Here is a 21,616-nt window from a genome sequence, read left to right on the forward strand (position 1 = left end):
TGGGCGTTTAACGTGAATATGGTATCACTTAAAAACGTTGCCAAACATCATTTTAACTTCTAGTACTGTACGAATTTCTTGGAATTTATTTAGGCTATAGCCTAGGCATGTAATAAAATACTAAATTGTAAATTTTTAAAATACAGTATGCTCTTTTAAAAGGTGTAAAATTAAGGAAATGGCTATTCAGTCACTGGTAGGTGGGTGGGGGAGAGAGGTGGTCTCTTAAAAGGGGTGTGATTTACATTGGTTTTGTGGATTTTTAATACGGTTCTTTAAAAAATTAGTCTTTAGGGGGAGTGGTCTCTCAATAGAGGTGGTTTCAGACAGGTTTACTGTAGTTATAAAAAGTCTATCCCACAGCTAATTTGGTACAGAAATAATAAATGAACAGGGAAAGTCAGTGCTTGAAAAAAAATCCGCACACAAGTATGTATGAAGAAAATAACAGAGAAACCCAGCACTTGCAAAATATCTGCCCTACAGCTGCTCTGATATAAATTTACTAAGGAGCTCAGTGCTTACAGCACATCTATCCCATAGCCGCTGTGGAGCTGTGGTATAAAAAGACCAAGGAACTCATTCTCACAGAAAATCTGCCTCACAGTTGCTACGGCATAAAATAACAAGGAAGCTCACAACTTAAAAAAAAATTGCCCCACAGCTATTTTGGCAAGAAAGTAACGAGTCCAGCCCTTCCAAATAATCTCTCTCCCATCTACTTTGATATAACGATAACAAAGGGGAACTTAGTACTTACAAAAAATATCCACAGTTGTTTTGATAAAGATGACAGAAGAACTTATTACTTACAAAAATATCCACAGTTGTTTTGGCACAAACATAAAGACAAGATAACTTAATGCTTAAGGAAAACCTACTTTGATGTAATATGTGGGGTAACATTGTACTTTGAGAAAACCTGTCAAGACACTTTCTCTTGAACAAAGATAATTGTAAGGTAACACGATACTGGAGAACTCCACAAAGTTTAGACCATCAGAAACAGCACAGAATTTGGAAAACTCGAAGTTCGACTCTGGCGAGAGACCGTCATCTGGACAAAGGATAAATAAGATTTCGGAATCACAGATTTGGAAAGATCGCTCAGTAGATGCATTTAAGGTACCAATGAGACATGTCGTTTAGCTGAGCTATAACTTCGGCTTTCCATGCCGGTAGACCTAAGCTGAAATTGAAGTGGACTCTCGCTCCCAATATTACACAAATTTCTTTTTGTCATCGTCATATCAACACCATCATCATCACTATGTTTAAATACAGGCTGCTTTGGCACGTTCCGTCCTTACCTTTATGAAAATACTAAAGCAAAATTAGACACTCATTAAGGACCGGGAAACATAGTCAAGAACATTAATGCAAAACAGGGTTTTTAAAAATCGATCGTTTTTGCCTAATTTGACCCCGCGAGCCTCGGATTTAGTAGCAAGTATGGCTAACACCAGGTCGCCATGGACGACGTGTACATATAGACTACTACGCTGTATGTCAAACAGGTCACCAATTCTAATTAATAATGCTTGGCTTTTGTTTACGTATTTCCACACTTAGTAATTTCCACACTTTTACTTTTACTGCATTTACTAAACTTCAAATATAGTAGTGCTACCACAGTCTAGTATATACAGTCACGAAGCTCAATACGTAGGGAATATACATCCATAGATATTTGCTAACCACTAGGATCGCTACTATCGCCTCATAACAGACAATGTAAAATAGTACCGGACAGTCTATTGTTCCTAGTAACCTCAAAATCTCAAGCTTCGTGACTTTAACCTATATATACTTCGCACGAAAACATGACGACCTTCCCTCATACCCTTCACCAGTTAACTGCAGGCACGCGCAAGGGATAAACCCTTAGCCGAGTTGCCAATTTTTCAAGTCATTGTGATTTGCGAACCTTTTTTCAAATTGTGTTCCGTGAAACCGCGATTTTCAGCGAGACTATAATATCTTTGTAAATATACCTTAATTTATAATTACTAAAACAAAATTGGTATAAAAATGAACAAGCTCATTTTAAAAACACATTATATTTATATTTTCACTAACATGTTTTGCCTAAATTAACAAAGAAATGCAGAGTTATATAATAAGTGTTAAATTCTCATGTTATTGAAGAAGTTCCAGAATTTTATACTTAATTAAGGATGTTGCGCTGGTCAAATTTTCGGAAACTGTGATCATTGAATAGCAATTTATAGTACAAGAGAGTAAAATTAGATTTTATCCGCTTCGCCTTGGGTGATAATTTCCACGAGAGCATAAAATCCGTTTACTCTAGTATGCTATACAATATTTTAATCATTACTGATATGTAAATTTAATTTTAAAGTGTAGGTCTTTTCTTTGTAATGCGTTGTTGGCGAAGAAGTTCATATATATCCATTTTAATTAATGCTAATATGTTGGTTGTCATGTAGAGAGTGATTTAAAAACATTTAATTCACTGCTGTAAGTTAGAAAACTTTTAAGCACTGCTGGGAATAATGTCATTATTTAGGTTGCTAAGGACGGTGAAATAAAGACCAGTTTAGATACCGCTCATGGATAAATGTATTCCTTTTACATCATTTTTTCATAACATGAAAATCATATTAAAGCACAAAAGAATAGGCCTATATTTGTTTCTCTGCCAGTTTACTTGCTGATTCGATGCAGATTTTCTGTAGGCCTATGGAACGTTATAAGATACGAAATATGATTGAATTAATTAAGGGCATGTACACTTCTTATACCTTAAAATTATGTTATGTGAAATATAGGCTTAATATAAAATTTAAATTTATAAACCAACTATTGAAGTTCATTCAGATAAAACAACCTGTATTAGTTTTTTTAGTTATTTAAGGACACTGTATAAATTACTACGTTATTTGTTGTCGATGGGATTGGTGATACAAAAATGGTATTTGGCGAGATGAGGCCGAGGATTCGCTATAGATTACCCGACATTCGCCTTACTGTTGAGAAAACCTCGGAAAACCCCCAATCAGATAAATCAGCCAAAGCGGGAATTGAACCCACGCCCGAGTGCAACTTCGGATCGGCAATCAACTAAGCCAACTAAGCTATGCCAGTGGCTCTGTATTAGTTCTGAAGTAATGATTTGTAATGTAAAGTGCGGCATTGGCTATAATAGCTGTTAAGTGGAAAACGGCATGAGCTCTTTTTTCTTCTTCGCAAACTAGGCCTTTATTCCTTAAAAACCCTTTTCCTGGTAATTCCGAAAATACTGGATAGATTCGAATGCAATTTTTTCTGCATTCTTAAACATAATGTACAAATCAGAATATTTCCGGAAGTTTATTTGCTGTTGGCGATATCTCTTCCGAGTACTGTTCGACGAAGTAAATCACGCACAAAATCGTCTATCTTACCGAATTCTGTTTTACAGTAGTTTATTTTCTCTTCAGTTGGCGAACCGTAATTCTTAATTACTATGCCCCATATATATTTTTTTACAAACTCCGCCGGTTGCGTCCGATGTTAAGTGATTAAGATTTGTACTTATAAACACTTTCGATTACTCTATGGATAGAATTTCTAACGTTGGATACAATTTTAACACACTCCTCTGCAAATAACATATCCTGTTTTCTTCGACGGTGTTATTTGTTCTTGTCGTGATGGTCCTGGATCTTCAGGTGAATCAGGAGGCCTGACTGCGGATCATCGGCTCCTACACTCATTAATCATGGCCGGAATAAATTAGACATATTGAAGTGCACAACAGTATAAAACAACACGTCGACATATGTCTAAAAAACACTGACAACAGGTGAAAACAAACAGGTAGAAGCAATGACTTACGAGTAAATTTGGCAATGTTGGAATCTATTGTATTTCTGCCACGCGGCTAGGGGTTGAGTAGAGGATGGGGGTTTATGACGGATTACCAATTCCAAGAAGAGAGGCCGTCATGTTTTCGAGGCAAGTATACTAGACCAACTATGGGGAAAAATGGCTCCGAAGGGCCACTGCACTCAAAGTCGCCTTACCTCACTCCACCGACTCTCTCTCCGCCTGGTGCTTCTCTAGATACGCTTCATTCAGTGGCGTGTATGGCTTCGATCTCGGGATGTCAGTTTCAGGAAGAGTGGCAAAAAGAATTTTTTGTTACTTACAAAAAGAAGAAAGTCTGTTGCTTAATATGTAGGTTTAAAATTGCGCATATAAAACGCTTCAGTATTAAACGCCACTTTGATCGGAAGCATAAAGCGGACTTCGGTGATCTTACAAGTATTTAGTTACAATTTTAAAAGCTATTTTCGTAATATTTGTGAAAAGATACAAAACAAGATATGTTTATGGTATTTTCAGGATTTAGATACTTATTATTTTATTAAGTATCTGGAACTGAACTTATTTAAAACTTTGAGAGCATATTAGGCCTACTTGATGCATTCTCTTTCCAAGAAAGATTTTCAGAAGTAACTGCAATGGACATGGAGATGTGTCTGTTGAATAACCCATTTGTATTTGATGTTACCCAAGCATCAGAGCCACTATATAGATGCAAAAGCGCACGCCACTAAAGTGTTTAGGAAAAATGGATTAGATCTCTTTAAATGCCTACCAGAAGAGCAATTCCCTAATCTGCGCACATTTGCAATGCGTATGGTATCTACGTTTGGCTCAACTTACTGTTGTGAGCTGTTTTTCTTTTCAAAATGAATATGACCAAAAATATCTCCAGGTCTACGATCACAGACATGCATTTAGTTTCAGAATTACGGTTGAGCTGTTCTATTTTAGAGCCAAATATATCCTTTTTAGTTAATAACAAGCAATTTCGAAGGCAATCAACAACAAAAAATGAAAACCAGCAGTATAGGCCTACAGTAGTATTTCGTTACATTCATATCTCACATATTTTGTTTAATATGTTTTAAAGTTAAATGACAATGGAGCTTAGTTTTACTTTCTTTAGTATTTATAAAAAGAAACAATTGATTTTGTTGATCATTATATTGTGTTTAATATGTTTTCAAGTTAAATGACAATGGAGCTTAGTTACTTTATTGGTTTTAAAAAGAAACAATGTATTATGTTGAGCATTGTATCTTTTAATATATTGCGCAGTTAAATGACAATGGACCTTTGCTTTTTTCTTAATGTTTTTTAAAAATAAATACTTTTTTATGTCGATCACAAGGCAGTTCAAGAATTTTTTGTGCACATGATAAAGGAGTAGTTATACAATTGAAAAATATATAATTTGCCTATTGACAGTAGGTGGCCGTCATAATTATTGTATGATACGTGTACTTCCTATAAACAAAATACTATAAAGATTTTGAAACAAGAAATAAGAGCGGAGAAATTACTGATGCGCAAGGTGTGTCGAATCCACCACTGCACTTGACTTAGCAAAACAACTGCGTTACCCCTCGCCTGTCAATCAAACGAATGTTGGGTGAGTAGGAACGTTCCCTCCCTACTTTGCTGATAGTCCCCATAGCTGTACTAGACTGTGGTGCTACTATAGGCTCGCAACGAATTCCATGTTAAGAATTTGACATTTTTACTGCATATTGTGAAAAATATGGTTACCAAAACAACAGAGCCTCTTTTGAATAAATTAAATACTGTGAAAGTAAAAATTAAATATAATGTATTATCCGGATACTAAATAAATTAATTACCTGAACTGACTTTCGGGTCACTTATACATTCAAAATTCAAATGTCAGTAGTGTAACTAATTAAATACATCCATCGTTTGTTTTCATTCTCAACGACAGGTTCTTTCATTGTTGATCATTTAACATCAAGCATCTCCTCCAAGAGTTACGTACCGAAAATGTAGATCACTTCTGTCGTCTTTCCAAACGAACCTTGGCGTACGACAGGAGGTGGATGTGCGTACGTTACATAAATATGGTCATATCATTAAGGGAGAAGTGGTGCAATCCTGAAAGAGGAAAGAGAACAATCTTGCAAATCCATGTCTCAAACGCCGTATTTTCCCAAATTGACAATTACTATACTTGCTATCGGCTCTGAAAGTCTTTGCACTAAGCAATGTGTTATGTTGAAGAAAGTAAAATGTCGTCGCCGGCACGGAGATTGTCGAAAGCGGGTCACTTTTCAGCCGAGTAGACGATTGGTGAAAGAAGACTTCGCGAAGGAGTTTGAAGTTTTGAGAGTTCTCTTCCGGATAAGAATGCAAACGATAGTTCAGCTTCCAAGACACGACGACGAAGTTCTTTTAACATGCACAACTCAGTACACTTGTTTTTCTTTCCACTTAGCAAACATTTCGAGTACACAAACAGGTTTTCTAAGTGGCAGTGACGATTAATATTTTAAAAGACATTTACAGAGTTTCTGAGCGAACTCTAAGACATCGTAAGATATTCTGTATGTCAGTGAACCTCTGCTTCGTACATATAACTTTTAAGTACTCTTTTTAACGTCTTAGTTCATGTATAACATATGAAACACGAGTTTTGTACCTCCGTTAATAGGCCTATTCATGTAACTACCACTGAACTGGACTTTCCAGACGTTATAGAGACAAGAGAGATTATTTAAAGAAAACGCTTGAAAAACTCAAGCCACCCATTCCACTGACATTCCGGAATCTCTCAGTGCACCAGCATTCCAAAATTCCTAAGGGGAAGTGAAATCTTTAAACTCCCTTTGAAAGTCACTGAATTCGAGAAACCAAAACAAAGTACGTGGTTCCAATTCCACCCTTCCTCATTATTTCGAATCCAGTGAACATCTTTTCAGTGTTGCTAATCCATTTATATACGTACAAATTAATGTTTTAAACCGGTTAAACCATCAATTTTGCTGTCTTCATTTCTCCTCTTTTTTGCAACTTTATGGGGGTTTTCGTCGTAGAAAATAATATTAACTGACAGAAGGTGTAACCTTTTGCCAGAAAATACAGTAAAGATACTTGTGTTACACTGTAACCAGTGTTGAGTGCAGCCAGTGAAAGAATTATTTTTCTTTAAAAATTGAGTAATGCAATTCCTGGATTCAGGTAAGAATTTGGTAATGCTTAAAAACTAATTATGCAGATTTATTACATTATCATTTCGGAATATGTATTATATGACTTTCTTGTGTTGAATTATATTGTACCTGGTTTACATGTTTCGACCTATTATGGGTCATCCTCAGAACTGGTCGTTGTTGGTCTTGGCGCCTCTTGTTTTGTTTCCTGTGAGGATGTGCTTGTGTGGTGTAATGTGTAGTCAAAGAGTGTGTGTTCTGAAATTGAGTTGTGTTGAGAATTTCATTGGGTTGTGTTTTTGTGTGTCTGTATATTTCATATTGTTCTAGTGTATTTAGTTTCAGGCTTTTTGGTTGCGTGTGTAGTATTTCCATGTCTGAGTTGATGTCTCTGATGTGCTGTTGATACAGAGACATCAACACAGACATGGAAATACTGCACACCCAACCAAAAAGCCAGAAACTAAACACACTAAAACAATATGAAATATAGACACACAAAAAACACACCCCAATGAAATTCTCAACACACAACTCAGTTTCAGAACAGAAACACTCTTTGACTACACATTACACCACACAAACACACCCTCCCAGGAAATAAAACAAGAGGCGCCAAGACCAGCAACGACCAGTTCTGAGGATGACCCAATAATAGGTCGAAACATGTAAACCAGGTACGATAGAGTTTAACACAAGAAAGTCATATAATACATATTTCGAAGTGATACAGTGTTAAAAGTTGTGTAATCAAGATGTACATTATAAATGTTGGTATATTTAAAACAGACGAAACTATTATTATTTAAAGGCTTATTTTGTAAATACTTGTGCAAATCTGCTCCAAACAATTTAGGAATGAAGATATTTAGCACTGAAATAGTTATTTAACATTTTCATATTTCGTCAAAATAAATTTCACATTTTGGTAAAACGTTCCCCATATTGTACCGGTCTCTAGTTATAATTAAATGAACAATTAATTAATATTAGTATTAAGTCGGTAGCAGTTACGATAACTTGCATAAAGATTTATTCTACTCTACATCAACCTTTATTGTAATCAGGCATACATTATATGTATGTGTGTATTTAACCCGCTAAAAATTCCACTTCATACAGTCGGATTCAAATCCCGACGAGCCTACTTGGCATATGTGGTAGAAAATATGACTCGTGTATCTCTTTCCGATGATCCTCTATTACAAGTATTTCTCGTTCGTTTCCCATGAATGCTCCTACCACCTGATACTTCAAATCAATTTTATAAAGTACATTATTCATTTGTGGCTGAAGTGACAGAGCATTCGGTTATGAATTTGGCAAACCTAAGTTCGGTTCCCAATGAAGAAACTTAAATGTATCTCCTTCAATAAAATGTCCATTGTCTTGTATTTTTATTATCGTATGGTACATAGTGTTCAAAAAGTCACGCAACCCATGAGAAATCGTATGAATTTTGTTTTTCTTTCCAAGGTGCTGAAGAACATGGTATACACGTTAGAACAGCATGTATTTATTGCCACTAAGTTCATCCACTCCTTGAATTATGCTCGAACGCAGAAGGCCTACACAGACAAGTACGGAATAGGTTCTCCAAACAAATCTTCCATCAAGCGGCTATACGACTAATTTCAGAAGACAGGGAATGTAGGGGATGCACCCAGAAGTGGTCGACCGAAGGTGTTAACAGAGGAAAAATAGACCCACGTGCAGGCTGGATATTCCCAGAGTCCCAAGAAGACAGTGCGACGCCTTTTAAGACAGTCTGGACTCTTCATTGGCAGTGCCCACAGTGCTTTGCGCAAATTTATAAAACTGTACCCCTACAAAATCTGTGTCGTCCAGCAATTGCAGCCCAGAGACCTCGAAACTCGACAAGCTTACTATCGCTGGTTCATAGAAACTGTAACGCTAAGTGGGAGGAATTGGATGCTTGGTATTGGGCGGATGAGGCATGATTAATCTCGACGGATACGTAAATGCCCAAAATAGTCAAATATGAGCTCTGAAAACCCACATGAGCTGCAGGAGATGCCTCTACGCTCACAGAAAATTGGTGTTTGGTGTGCCATGTCGCGTAATCGCATCTTCATTACATTCTTCGAACAGACAGTGAACAGTGACCGGTATGTAACAATGATGGAATAATTTGTCAACGCGTTGCCAGCGGAGAAAAATGCCAAAGATCATACGGCCAACACTATACGTTACTTGGAACGTGTTTTCCAGGATTTATGGCCAGTGCGATCTCCAGACCTCCTGACTTTTTTGTGGGGATACCTAAAGGATGCTGTCTACGTTACCCATTCGCACAGTTTTCCGGAATTGCAAACTAATATTCAGAACAATGTTGATGCCATCTCACAACAAACATTGAAAACGGTGTTCAGCAACATGATTAATCCTGTCCACTTGTGTGAAGAAAAGAACGGCGGCCACTTTCAGCACTTAATGTAAAATGAATACAAATGTACTTTCCTGGAAAATGAAATGAAATTCTTGCGATTCTCCATGGTTTATGTGACATTTGAACACCCTATATAATCTTCAGCCATGCTTACCACTTTCCAGCTATTTGTGAATGGTTTGGATTCAAGAATCTCATAGGAATGAGGATGTATCCGGCCAAAGAGACAGACTATTACCATAATCATTACTGCTGGATACAACGGCAAAGACCTTATAACATCATTAAAGAGTAAGAGTTTATAAAACTTACGATTATCAATAACGATAGCATGGAAGGATCAAAGCGAATAGGAATAGCTCGAACGGAACCTGGTGAAGCTTGACCTTGATGGCGAAACCAGTTCTACAGGCGGTTAGGAGTGGAGGGGTTAACGTTTGTTCAGTCTCGCTTGCATCTCGTCACTGTAATATCGGCCGGTAGCCGACTCCACACCACACTACTGCTATCTCCCTCCAAGCTTCACAGATTCCGCACGAGCTATATCCGAAGTAGTTTTCCCAATATAGACCTGAAGAACTAGAAAAGAAAGACAAACTATGCTCTGAAAAGATTAGTTTATAAAACCTTCAAAATGAAACGGCTTATTGAGGGCCAGACTCGGGACGGATCTTTGCACTTAATCTTACACTAACCCATTGTGCGTCCAATAGATGCGATACTGTCCAATTCGACAGATCCTGAAAGAGTCAGGGCCCATCTTTATATGAGTACTCGATAAGCTCCAAAGTGCTTTCTATATCGGCATCGGAAACCAATACTGCCTCTCAAGACTTCATCCAAGTACATTTTTTTTACCATTTCAAAATAACTTAAATGAGAGGAAAATGGAGTGTTGGTGGAATAATAGAGGGAAACGGGAGTATCCTAAAAAAACTTTCTATGACGTCTGCTTTGTCCACCACTAATTCCATCATAACCTGGCCGATGATCGAACCTGGATCGCGTGCAAGAAAGACCAGCGCGAGAGCTCGAGCCACAGACGCGACTCTCAGTGAGCTCATAACACTATTGGGCATTGTTAGTAGCGGGGCTTGAACACAGTCTGCCTGAAACAGAACTGATGGATGGTACGAGGAGACAGTAACGCGTCAGTTGTTGGAAGGAAGGATTATAAATATGTAAACTGTAGAAGGTACACAAGAAGTACTACATTATTACAAATGAGGAAACAACTCGTTTTGGAAAGGGGAATATAACACCCACTAGGTCAACGACCTCAGTTTTTAATCATAAGAGATGAAACCCTATCCTCTATTACGCTGAAAGAAAAACGTTTCCTTCAAGATGATGCAGTGCTTCACATGTATTAATTTCGGCAATATTCACTTCGCAAAGCCAAGAGCCCGAACGATGCACGAAAGAAGGAAGATGCGGATTGAAATTTCTTCTCTATTCTACTCCACAGCCCTTTACTTTAACGGTTATTCGACATCGGTGAGATAATTACCTGGCAAAAAGAAAATTGCTTCAATTATTACGATAAATGTATTAATCCAATATTGAATGTGAAGACAATTTCAGACTAAACAGCAGAGATATAAATAAGTAGAAAATTTTCTTTATTTGGATTTCTCCAAACTGTCATAATTCTCCCTCATACACCGGAGTAATACGCAACAAGCAACTGTCAAAGCAACCAGCAATATGCGATTTCGATCTGTTTACATTGTAATAGGTGTAAACTCTCACGCTGGAGCAACGTGATATCAACTTTGCGAAAAGGTTGCCGTCTTTGTCAAGACACTCCCCTACTCTTCCTACAGAGCTCGCACGAGATCGGACGAGTCTACTTACGAATTATAGGGGAATGGGTTAGTTTTTGCCTTGAACTCGATAGAAACACGCCCGACCTTCCCTTCTACCTTTACCCCCTCTACAGAAACGTTGTTCCCGTACTGCACATCGCGAGAGTCTTGACAAACTGCATGAGCTGTAAGAGTAAACGAAGACTTTATTTATTCTATGTGTTAGTAGATTTTCCCTTGTTTTGCTTATCCTGGAGATCACTCTGTGGACTTGAGGTGGATGCATCACTAGTTGTTGCATCACAAACATCTGTACGAAATTTCTTAATAGCCTACAAGCGAAGTCCGTTATCTTTTGTTCATATCAATATTTAAATCTGTATGCCTATTACTTTAAAAAAATCACGACACTCGAGTTTTGAAACAGCACTTGCACACTGCAAAACGAACTTGCGAAGAGACAGTATTCAGTATGACTATTCAGTATTGAGAACTAGATACAGCCTGCCTTAATTTTAAATTTAAGTGAACAATTTTGTTTATACGGTTCAGCTAATTGACAACTGACATCTGCAACACTGTTATTTCGTTCAGTTTTGAGAACAGAGGATTCGCCGCCCATTGTTGTAATCAGCTTGCAGGCAATTTTTATGACCGGTCATAAACAGCAATATTCCCTTTCTCGAATTTTGAAAGATTCCTAAGTTCGAAAAATTCCCACGGCCCGGCGGTTAAGAAACACTGCTCTAGACCACTTCCTATGGTGTACCAAGGACAACGCTCTGCGGCAAACAGTCTACAATTGTGGCGTAATCCTCCTAGAGGGAGAGACTAGGTGCAATTGAAGTAAACATCCGCCATTAAAAAATTACAAAGAATAAATAACGAAGAAAAATAGCAAAATAATGTTATGGTGAAAGGAAGAAATAGCGCAGGGAAAAACAAACAGAAATTATGCAGAAAATTAAGAAAGACGAAGTGGAAGAATAAATTAATAAGAAAAAGAAGTAAAATGATAGATCAATAAATTAAAGAAAATACGGAAAAGAAGACATAAATAGGAAAGGGAGGCATGAAACTGAAAAGAAATAAAGTGACAATTAGTGATTAATGTAATGGTTCTCGAAAGTTCCTTATATTTACAAAAAAAATCAAGGAAATGATTAATACTTTAACAACCATGTTACTTCTATGAAATGTTACCTTCCAACCTTCGTATGAACATATGAATGTTCAAACTCTATACAAAACCTTTTTTAATGCTATGTTAGTACGTGTTGCTGATTCTTTGCTTTCAAATTTTCAATTTACATTAAAGATTTAAAACAGATCGCATTACAAGGACTTCAGTGAACACAACTCTGAAGTAAGAGGAGTATTTGCAAGCTAATATAGCCTATTAGAAATAGTAGATAACATAATCAAATTAAAAGGTAACTAAATATGCTGGATAAGACTGTTTCTTACAAAAAATAATAATTTACTATATTTTCAAATTATAATTTAACTGGAGTATGCTTGTAGCAGTGGATAAACAACTTGAGAACGATTTGTTATGCAAGCCTTGTGACACACAAGTTCGATATAGTCGATGTGAAAACTGAAAAATAATGTATACAAACATAATACTCGTAGATATTACGAATATTAGGCTATAAATTTCTTGTAGCCAAAATATAAAACATTTGCTTGTTTCTCGTTTCATAAAGAGAAAAAGCAGATGTCTGTAACAACTGCGCAAGCCAACTTTTTCCTGTAACAGGAAATACGAGGTGAAACCCACTTCCTCTTAAGAACAGAATTAGCGTAGGTAATATTAAAAATAAAGAAACATGCAAGCAGAAAGAGCCATAGTTCAAGTATAGGAATGGCGGGATCACAATTTATTTTTGATATCATTTTAGTATTACCACAAAACAAGAAAAGTGAAATAAAATAATACTATTTAGTAGTATAAAATTAACAATTATTATAATTCACAAACAAATAAATGTCTTACATACCACTGATCTATAAATTAAAAACAAACAGAGAAATCTCCGTCCAAAGACTGAAAAATCGTATGTTAAGAAGGAAAAGAGAACTGCCATGTTATAACATTGGCATGAGGGTATGAAAATTAATATTATGCTTAGTCCATCTTTACTCCTGAAAAAAATATATAACAGGCGGGAGGGCCAATTCCAAGGTCATTCTCAAACTATGGTGAAGATAAAAAAAATCATGTCTATGCGCAACTCTAGTCTTTTATACTCCTAGGTAATCGAAGTAAATCATCATCATCATCATCATCATCATCATCATCACTACTTATCAAGTGGTACAAATTCATTTGTATTGGGTTCGGTTCCTTGCAGGGAAATGAAAATGTATCACCCTCCCCTAAGTACTGGCCTTGTACCTGATATTGTATTTATCTTATGTTATCTTACGCGATGTCTTAATACCGCGGAAACTAAATGATACCTAAGTCAAGCTATCAGTGGATGTAGGAATGTATTATATATATATATATATATATATATATATATATATATATATATATATATTTCATGATTCTCTCAAGAGATGACGTAAGGGTCTGAGGATTTAGTTCTTTAAGTTATTACATTTTTGCTATTAATACTCGTATTTATAATTCACTGCAGTTCTTGCATATTCGAAATTTATGTCCAGCTTTCTATAGATGTAAAGACATAATGTTGAAAATTAAATCACTATTTCAGAATTGAAGTTTTTTGTGCGTATGTGTGTGCGCACGCATGTGCGTGCATGTCCGTTTCGTGTTTATTCAGTTTCCTTCGAGCTATGTCCTTCGTATCATCTAAAAGTAATGTATCAATCCTATGTAACTGTAATACACTGTATGTCTATGTGAAGACACAGGGAAGAAAGTTGACTATTATTTTCAGCGACGGATACTTTGAACTCTGGCATTGGCCAAAACAAACTTCTACAAGTAATGCGCCCAATTTTCAGATCTTAGATGTCTTTGCTGCTTTCGACGTTACCTCTGGTGCACCATGAGAAGTTAACCTACGTTACATCAGATCAATATCGGTGAAAGAAGCGACAGTAATCCGCGAAAATATACCCCCAAAACAACACCATATTCGACCACAACAAATACCACTTGGATCCACTGGGATTTGATCCCCGTTTCCGGCGTGAATAGCCAAGGATCTAACCATTAGGATAACAATGCGCCAAAAGTTCTAAAGTAGGCAAGGCAAGAAAACTCTTGGAGCAGAGATTGGCATAATTATTTACTTAACGCTCTTCTGTTCATAGAGGAGTACTGGCAAGCGATAATTCAGCGATAAGGGAGAAATGGTGAAAAACAATGACAAAGAAGATTTAAGTACTCAGACTGAGAAACCGTCAACTGAGTTATGGATGAAAAGAGAAAGAGAAAGGGGAAATATTTCACTCCTATAAGTATATTTTTATGACACCCATGATAATAGGAAACTATCTTTAATATAAGGTGGAAGGTAACCTCTACACCAAAATTTAAGAGGCGATTCTACATGTTAAATTTAGCAAAACTTTTATTACACTTTTCCTTCGATGAAGTACCGTTAAGCAGGAAAAAAAAAATAGTCTTTGCCCAATGTTTGCAGCGCTCTATTGCGGTAACCGCCCGAGAGAAATGGCTGATTGCTATACAAGCAGAGAGGAAAAATAATCTGAATAGTTAATATCTTGAATATTTGTTTGCAAATTAAACCGTTTAGCCATGAATTTAAAATGAATAATATCGAAGATTGTTGAAATAAATCTTGCAACGCAGCGCACGTCACATGTTATGGACTGAGTACAGTAGAGGGGGAGGGGAAGGCAAGAAGTGCAGGCTGCGCTTGCTTAGAGTTATTGCAGCAGCCATGATGTTGCCAAATGCTTCATAGAAACATAACGATTTCCTCTAAAACTGTGAATGTGAGAGAAAAAACTTATTTAGATTTTCAGATCTCTTCTCTTGATCTATTGTCAGTTTCATTTTGGTGCAGAGGTTACCATCCATCCTGTATACCTGACGTATGACGTAGCTATGAAAATTTGATGGCAGTAACAACGCATTTATCTAGAATAAACTATCCTTTGTGTTTCATGTAAGTTGACTCTTACCTGCTACATTAAAATTCAAGGATAACTTGGTCGACTCAAGAATTCTCGAATTGCATAATTAACTGCATTCTATTTAGAATGTCATGGCAACCAGTAATCATGAAAATATGGCTTAAATAATATAGTAGTAACAATTTGTTCTTACAACATGTTTAATCTATTAAATTTTTTACATCAAGTTATTCACAAGCCAGTTCAAACTTTCATCACTATAACAATTATATTATTTTAGAATTAAATAAAGCAAAACTTCTTGTATTAGGTGAACTCTGAGGTTTATTTTACAATATTATTTCCTTCATCTTTACGTTACTACAGTTACCGTTTTGTTAATTAAAACATGAGGAATGATTTTATAGCACAACTACAGAATAAAATTTTGAAATTCTAAGCCATGAGTCTACCATTAAAAGTCATTATAGTGCTTGTTCAGTGCTATTATGAAAGTACCAGGAGCCTTTTCTCAAGGTCTAAGCAAGTTTATAATACGTAACATTTTAACAGAAGGTAGTTTGTACCCATATAAACCAAAATCAGTGTTACCACGCAAAGAAAGTGGCACGCTGATAAGATAAGATTTTGCTTTATTTGTACTAGCAGAGGTTCAAATTAATATTCATTGGCTAAACAAAGTTTTCGGAACAGACGATGCACACTTCCTTCTTAATTGTAAAGTTAACAAATTATGTAATTGCAGAATTCGATCTGAAAATGAACAGCAGGTTTTAATTCAACATGGTCTTTATCATTTGAAAGTCACTGTTTGGTGTAGCTTCACTTCAAAATTCATCACTGACACATACTTCTTCGAATAAGACAATAATGGAATAACAGAAACTGTTACAATGGAGGTCTGCACGGGTACAGGCAATGCCCGCGGATCTGGGCTGAAATCTTTAAGGGCTTCTCGAGTCCAGCTCTGACTTGTTTTGGTGGCACTAGGTTTTTAATATCAGGAACAGTTTTTTTTTAAGACCTAATCTAAGATAGATTTAATTTTTATACTAATAGTTTTCCCACTAAGAAGAAAAACTACTTTGACCATTGGTGTACAAGACAAACGAAATTGGAATCTACTGTTTTGTAGTCACTGATGGAAACTCCTCTTTTTTTAGTCAAAAGATTCGGCAGTTTTCTTTTTTTGAAAAGCAATCTCAAGACAAGTAAGCTCATTTAATTACTCTTAACAGAAATCTTAAAGACAACTTTTTTCTTTTACATCTAAAATGGATTTTTATACAAAGCTCTGAACTTAGATCTTCTGTAAGATAGACAACACTATACCTAAGAAATTGGCGCTTGACCATATTACATACTGATTGGCGAATAGCTGTAGCTCACTTTCAATTAAAGTTATTGGTTATTTTCTTTAATTTAGAAGGAGTACCACCTACCAAACCTTCGTGGTACGCGTGCCATATTTTAAGAGCCACTGATCTAGACGCACCGTCCGCTCCTTTCCACAGTCTTCAGCATATAGTCACTGCTAATCTAACTTGTGTTAAATGTGATCAAACACTGAAATTTGCTTATAACGTTACTTACTTAGCCTATGGCTTTTAAGGAACCCGGAGGTTCATTTCCGCACTCACATAAGCCCGCCATTGGTCCCTGTCCTGTGCAAGATTAATTCAGTCTCTATCATCATATCCCACCTTCTTCAAATCCATTTTAATATTATCCTCCCATCTACGTCTCGGCCTCCCCAGAGGACTTTTTCCCTCCGGCCTCCCAACTAAACACTCTACATGCATATCTGGATTCGCCTATACGTGCTACATGCCCTGCCCATCTCAAACGTCTGAATTTAATGTTCCTATTTATGTGAGGTGAAGAATACAATGCGTCCAGTTCTGCGTTGTGTAACTTTCTCCATTCTCCTGTAACTTCATTTGCTTATAACGTTGTGTGTTTAATTGCAAATATCGCAAATTCATTGCTTAACGCTTCTTTTTCACTAGAGATGAGGCGTTAGTGAAACAAGGCAACGGTGGAATGAGAATGGTAGGAAAATCAATCCCATCGAATAAATATGTTTCATAGGCTCATTGTCCACAAACCTCACATAAGCGAACTCTAATTGGCGAGAAATCGTCATATACGTTTATTTATTGTTATAGTTACAGTAAAGTTACAGTGTAATGTCTTGAATGTTAGTCGATAATGTTGTTTCTGACAGATATAGAACTTTTTGTTGGCTTCTTCGCAGAAGCTACAACTTGCGAAGTCTAGATCCAGTCAGGTCAGAAAAAGACAACTAGGTTGAGAATAGAATGAAACTGTCGACGGACGTCGAGTGTTTACTGTATTTCCGAGATTGGAAATTTCAGCCCAGAATCAGTACGTTGGATTTTAAACACGATAACAATCTTTCTACGGCTTCCTTCAGAAAGGGAGTGATGTTGAAAAACCAGCGTATTAAATCATAAAATTCACGGAACGTCTCATATCACGAATGAAAGGATTGCGCGCAATATATCTTCATTTTTTTTGCTCATCTGCTAGTAATTATCCTACCACGAGTGTGATGGAATATGTGGTGGACAAAGCAGTAGTTCCAGAGGATTTTCTCGGGATACTCCCGTTCCTCTCTATCATTCCACCAACACTCATCTCCCCCTCATATCAGCTATAATCAGCTATAATTTGCAATAGTAAAAGTAGGCTGGAGTGAAGTCTTAGGGATACTATGAGTTTCCGATGCTGATATATCAAGGGCTTGGAGGGCCCCATGGGATTTATCAGGTTAATCGTCTGCGGATGGGTCCTGGATCTACTGTTCTCCAACCAGGAGATCAACCGTGAAAGGAATGTGCTTACTATTGAGTCATCTATTGGAGCGAAGTAGATAGATAATATTATCATTATAACGTCTGTTTAAAAACCATGCGCTCTCCTGCATTTGTTATTTCCTGTATGGAGAGATTAAAAGACCAGGAGATTAACAGTGATTTAATTTTGTAACTAGGGTAGTATAAACATGTGTGTATCAATGTTATTGTTTGTGCTGTAAGAGCGAGCCAATAGAGATATGAGTACCCACGTGTGTGACCTTATGACATCAACAGCATTACCCCGCTTCGTCTCATCCGGCAGAGACTTTCTCGTGGTTGAAGCACAGTATCAGTTTTTCAATAATATGGTCGGTTTTCTTGCAGATGAGGCAGAACGGTATAGGGGAGAGTTGGGTAGTATCGTACAATGAGTTTCTTTGATCTACAGCCAGATGATAGTACCTGAATGACATGGTTACGTTTCTGTGATGTTGCATACAGTTACGTAACCACGTCATTCAGGTATTACCATCTGTGGTAGATGAAAGAAACGCACTGTCCGATATTACCCGATGTCCGATACTACCCAACTCTCCCCTACTTGTCAGCGTCGGATTCAGGAATGTCACCCAGGCCACTTGTGGTACTTGGACAATAATCGCATATACGAAGAAGTGATACAACTATGCAGATTTAATTGGGCAATAGAATACATTAAAATAAATAACAAAATTTATTACGCCTTTTTTTGTAATTAAGTGCAAGGTTAATTACAAAACTAGACAAAGTATGCGTAGTTTGGCAACAGCGCGTCGAAAACACCATTCGTCGAGTTCCCTTCCTTAGTCACAGTTCAGTATGGTTATCAAACTTCCTAATGGCAGGAAATAAGGATACGTGTTAATCTCTTCATTCAATTTGCAAGAAAACCGACCATATTATTGAAAAACTGCAAAGACGTAAATCATTTCTTATCGTTTTTTCTAATTACAAGAGTAAAATCAAATTCATACGGATAGTACTTATCGAGTAAGACAGTGTTAACATTAAGCGATTTTTTTTCCCTGAAGAAAGTAATTAATATAGTACCAGAATTTTTATTGTACAGACCCAGAAACAAATTTGAGCCACTAGAATTTTTCAAGTTCCAGTTATAGTAGTAATAGGGTTTAAAAAGGGCGAGTCAGCTACTGTGGCCATTTGCGCCCTTATCTAAATTTCCTCATAAAACAAAAGCACAAATAACACAATAATCCGAGTGCTAAAGGAACTAAAAAGCGTTGTCACGGTAAAACGAGGTACACACAAATGCAGTATACACTAGGTGATTTGTAAAGAATCATTCCAGTTATAACATTCTGCGCATGCTCAGGAAAAATTCAGGTGGCCCAAATTTTGTTTCTGGGTCTGTACTCTATCCAAGGAATAAGCTGTTAAAATCTGCAGTTATATTACTTCCACTCTGTTTAGAAGCGCATTGGGCTAGCTATATCATGCCTGAGTGTAAGGATCCGTCCCAGGTCCAGCCCTCGAAAAACGAGGCCAAGCAATCCGGGGGTGAATTAATTAAGAAGTACTAGTATAGTTAAATCTGTCATAGAGGTCGACAGCTTCAATCAGTCTAAGAGTCGGGTAGCATAAAAGAAACGCATAAGAAGGCAACTCGCTATCAATGGTAAGCTACGTACTCTCATACTTTACAACATCGACCAAAAACTGATGGACAATCAATCCCTGTAGCGCCTGTTGCACTATACTCTGTATAGAGGGTTGTTTCCGATCTCTGATAACGAATTGGAATGACATCATGTGCGTCAGGGGTCACACGACAGCTGAACTATGGCACGAGGTGACAGACCAGTAGTGAGTGATCTCATAGAGTGCACGGAGACTCATAGCAGAAATTCCCAAGAAAATCGATCCTTCTTGGGAGGGGTACATAACAACCCTTTCCGATGTCAAGTACAATGAATTGAAAATAAAAGAAGTCTGCAATAAAGGAGATTTCGTTATTTCCAAGAAAGGCATCTTCTGTGTACTTAATAAGATTGGTAAAGCTCAGATGAAAATAATTTGTATCATCTCGTGGGGTGCGGCGACTTATGACGGGGGGTGGGTTTGCTTACTTTTTCCACTCTGGAATTAATCCCATCCGAGCTTTGCCAGTCTTATTAGCTACACACAGATGCCTTTCTTGGAAATAACGAAACCACGTTTTTTGCAGGTTCCTATGATTTTCACTTGCATCGGAAAAGGTTGTTATGTACCCCTCCAAAAAGGCTCGATTTTCTTGGGCATTGCTACTGTGATACACCGTGCACTCTGATTAAGAAATCACTCACTACTTGTCAGTCACTTCTCGCCACAATTCAGCTGTCGATGTGATTCCTGAAGCACATGACGTCATTAAAGTTCGTTATCAGAGATCAGAAACAACCCTGTATGCCTAACCTGTTTCCACTGAATCGCTGACGGAACACTTAGGCCGGCCTAACTCTACTTATAAGACAAAGGCATGATCAGACCCAAGGATCGTCGCGCTTATACAAGGGCAAAGCTACACATTATCAGTTCCATTCACTTAGGCCAGCTGAAATCTTTTAACGCAAATGAAATATAAGATCATTAACAAATAGTAAGGATTTGTTACATAGGCTACAGTTCAAATTAACGTCCAAGTGGAATTCGAACTCAAGAAGGTAGCCACCATGCAACGTTAATACTAATGCCTGCAAAAATACCACAGCATGCCACGCAATTTCTTAAATTTTTATTCGTAATATTGAGGTTTGTGTACGGTGTATAATCGGCTCTGGTTTACTACTGCTTCTATAAATGTGATATAACCAGAAATATATTTTTTCAGGAATTAGTGTCACAAAAAATTCTACGAATTCTGACGGAAGAAGATCCTCGCGTTTCCTCAATATTTGCGAGATCACCAGGCTGAATCACCGAAAGAGTTGATAAACACTGGAATTAAGTTATAGGTCTACTAGTTGCAATGTAACATTAAGATTACTTAATCTCGTTTCCTCTTTTCTTTTGCGATCAGGATGTTGTCAAGGAAAGTAAACGTTCATTCTGCATACTCCCCTTCGGAAGCGAGGACAAATTCCACCGACTCCGATTGATTCCCAGCGGTGATTGATAAGTTCGGAAGATGAGTTTTTTTTTCTCCAGGATTCCATTTCAACTTTAAAAATGGTAATCTGACGTCCATTTCATTTTGATATCTCTCTTCATTTTGCATAATTTCACTTCGTAAAAATGCATGGCAAAGGGTAATGTAAAAGCTTATTTGATGCTGATGGCAATGGCCCGCCAGAAAGCAACTTTCAGTCTATGTGAAGCTCATAATCAATAACTGGTGTTAGACAAGGAATTGGATGATGAAGTCGATCTGTATACGTAGCTATATGGTGACCGTTAGGCATATTTCCTGCCTATTTTCAAAGTATCTCCTGACTGTAAATCCACTCGTAGCGATCACTCATC

General features: G+C 37.1%; 1 protein-coding gene across 8 annotated transcripts in view; it reads right to left on the reverse strand.

The window, feature by feature from the left end:
* gem (transcription factor CP2 like gemini) overlaps positions 1 to 21,616 on the reverse strand; it is a 506,340-nt gene that overhangs the window by 370,580 nt on the left and 114,144 nt on the right. The gene's annotated exons all lie outside the window — the stretch shown is intronic.

Source organism: Periplaneta americana, chromosome 1 (genome assembly GCF_040183065.1).
Source record: "Periplaneta americana isolate PAMFEO1 chromosome 1, P.americana_PAMFEO1_priV1, whole genome shotgun sequence".
Classification (NCBI taxonomy): domain Eukaryota; kingdom Metazoa; phylum Arthropoda; class Insecta; order Blattodea; family Blattidae; genus Periplaneta; species Periplaneta americana.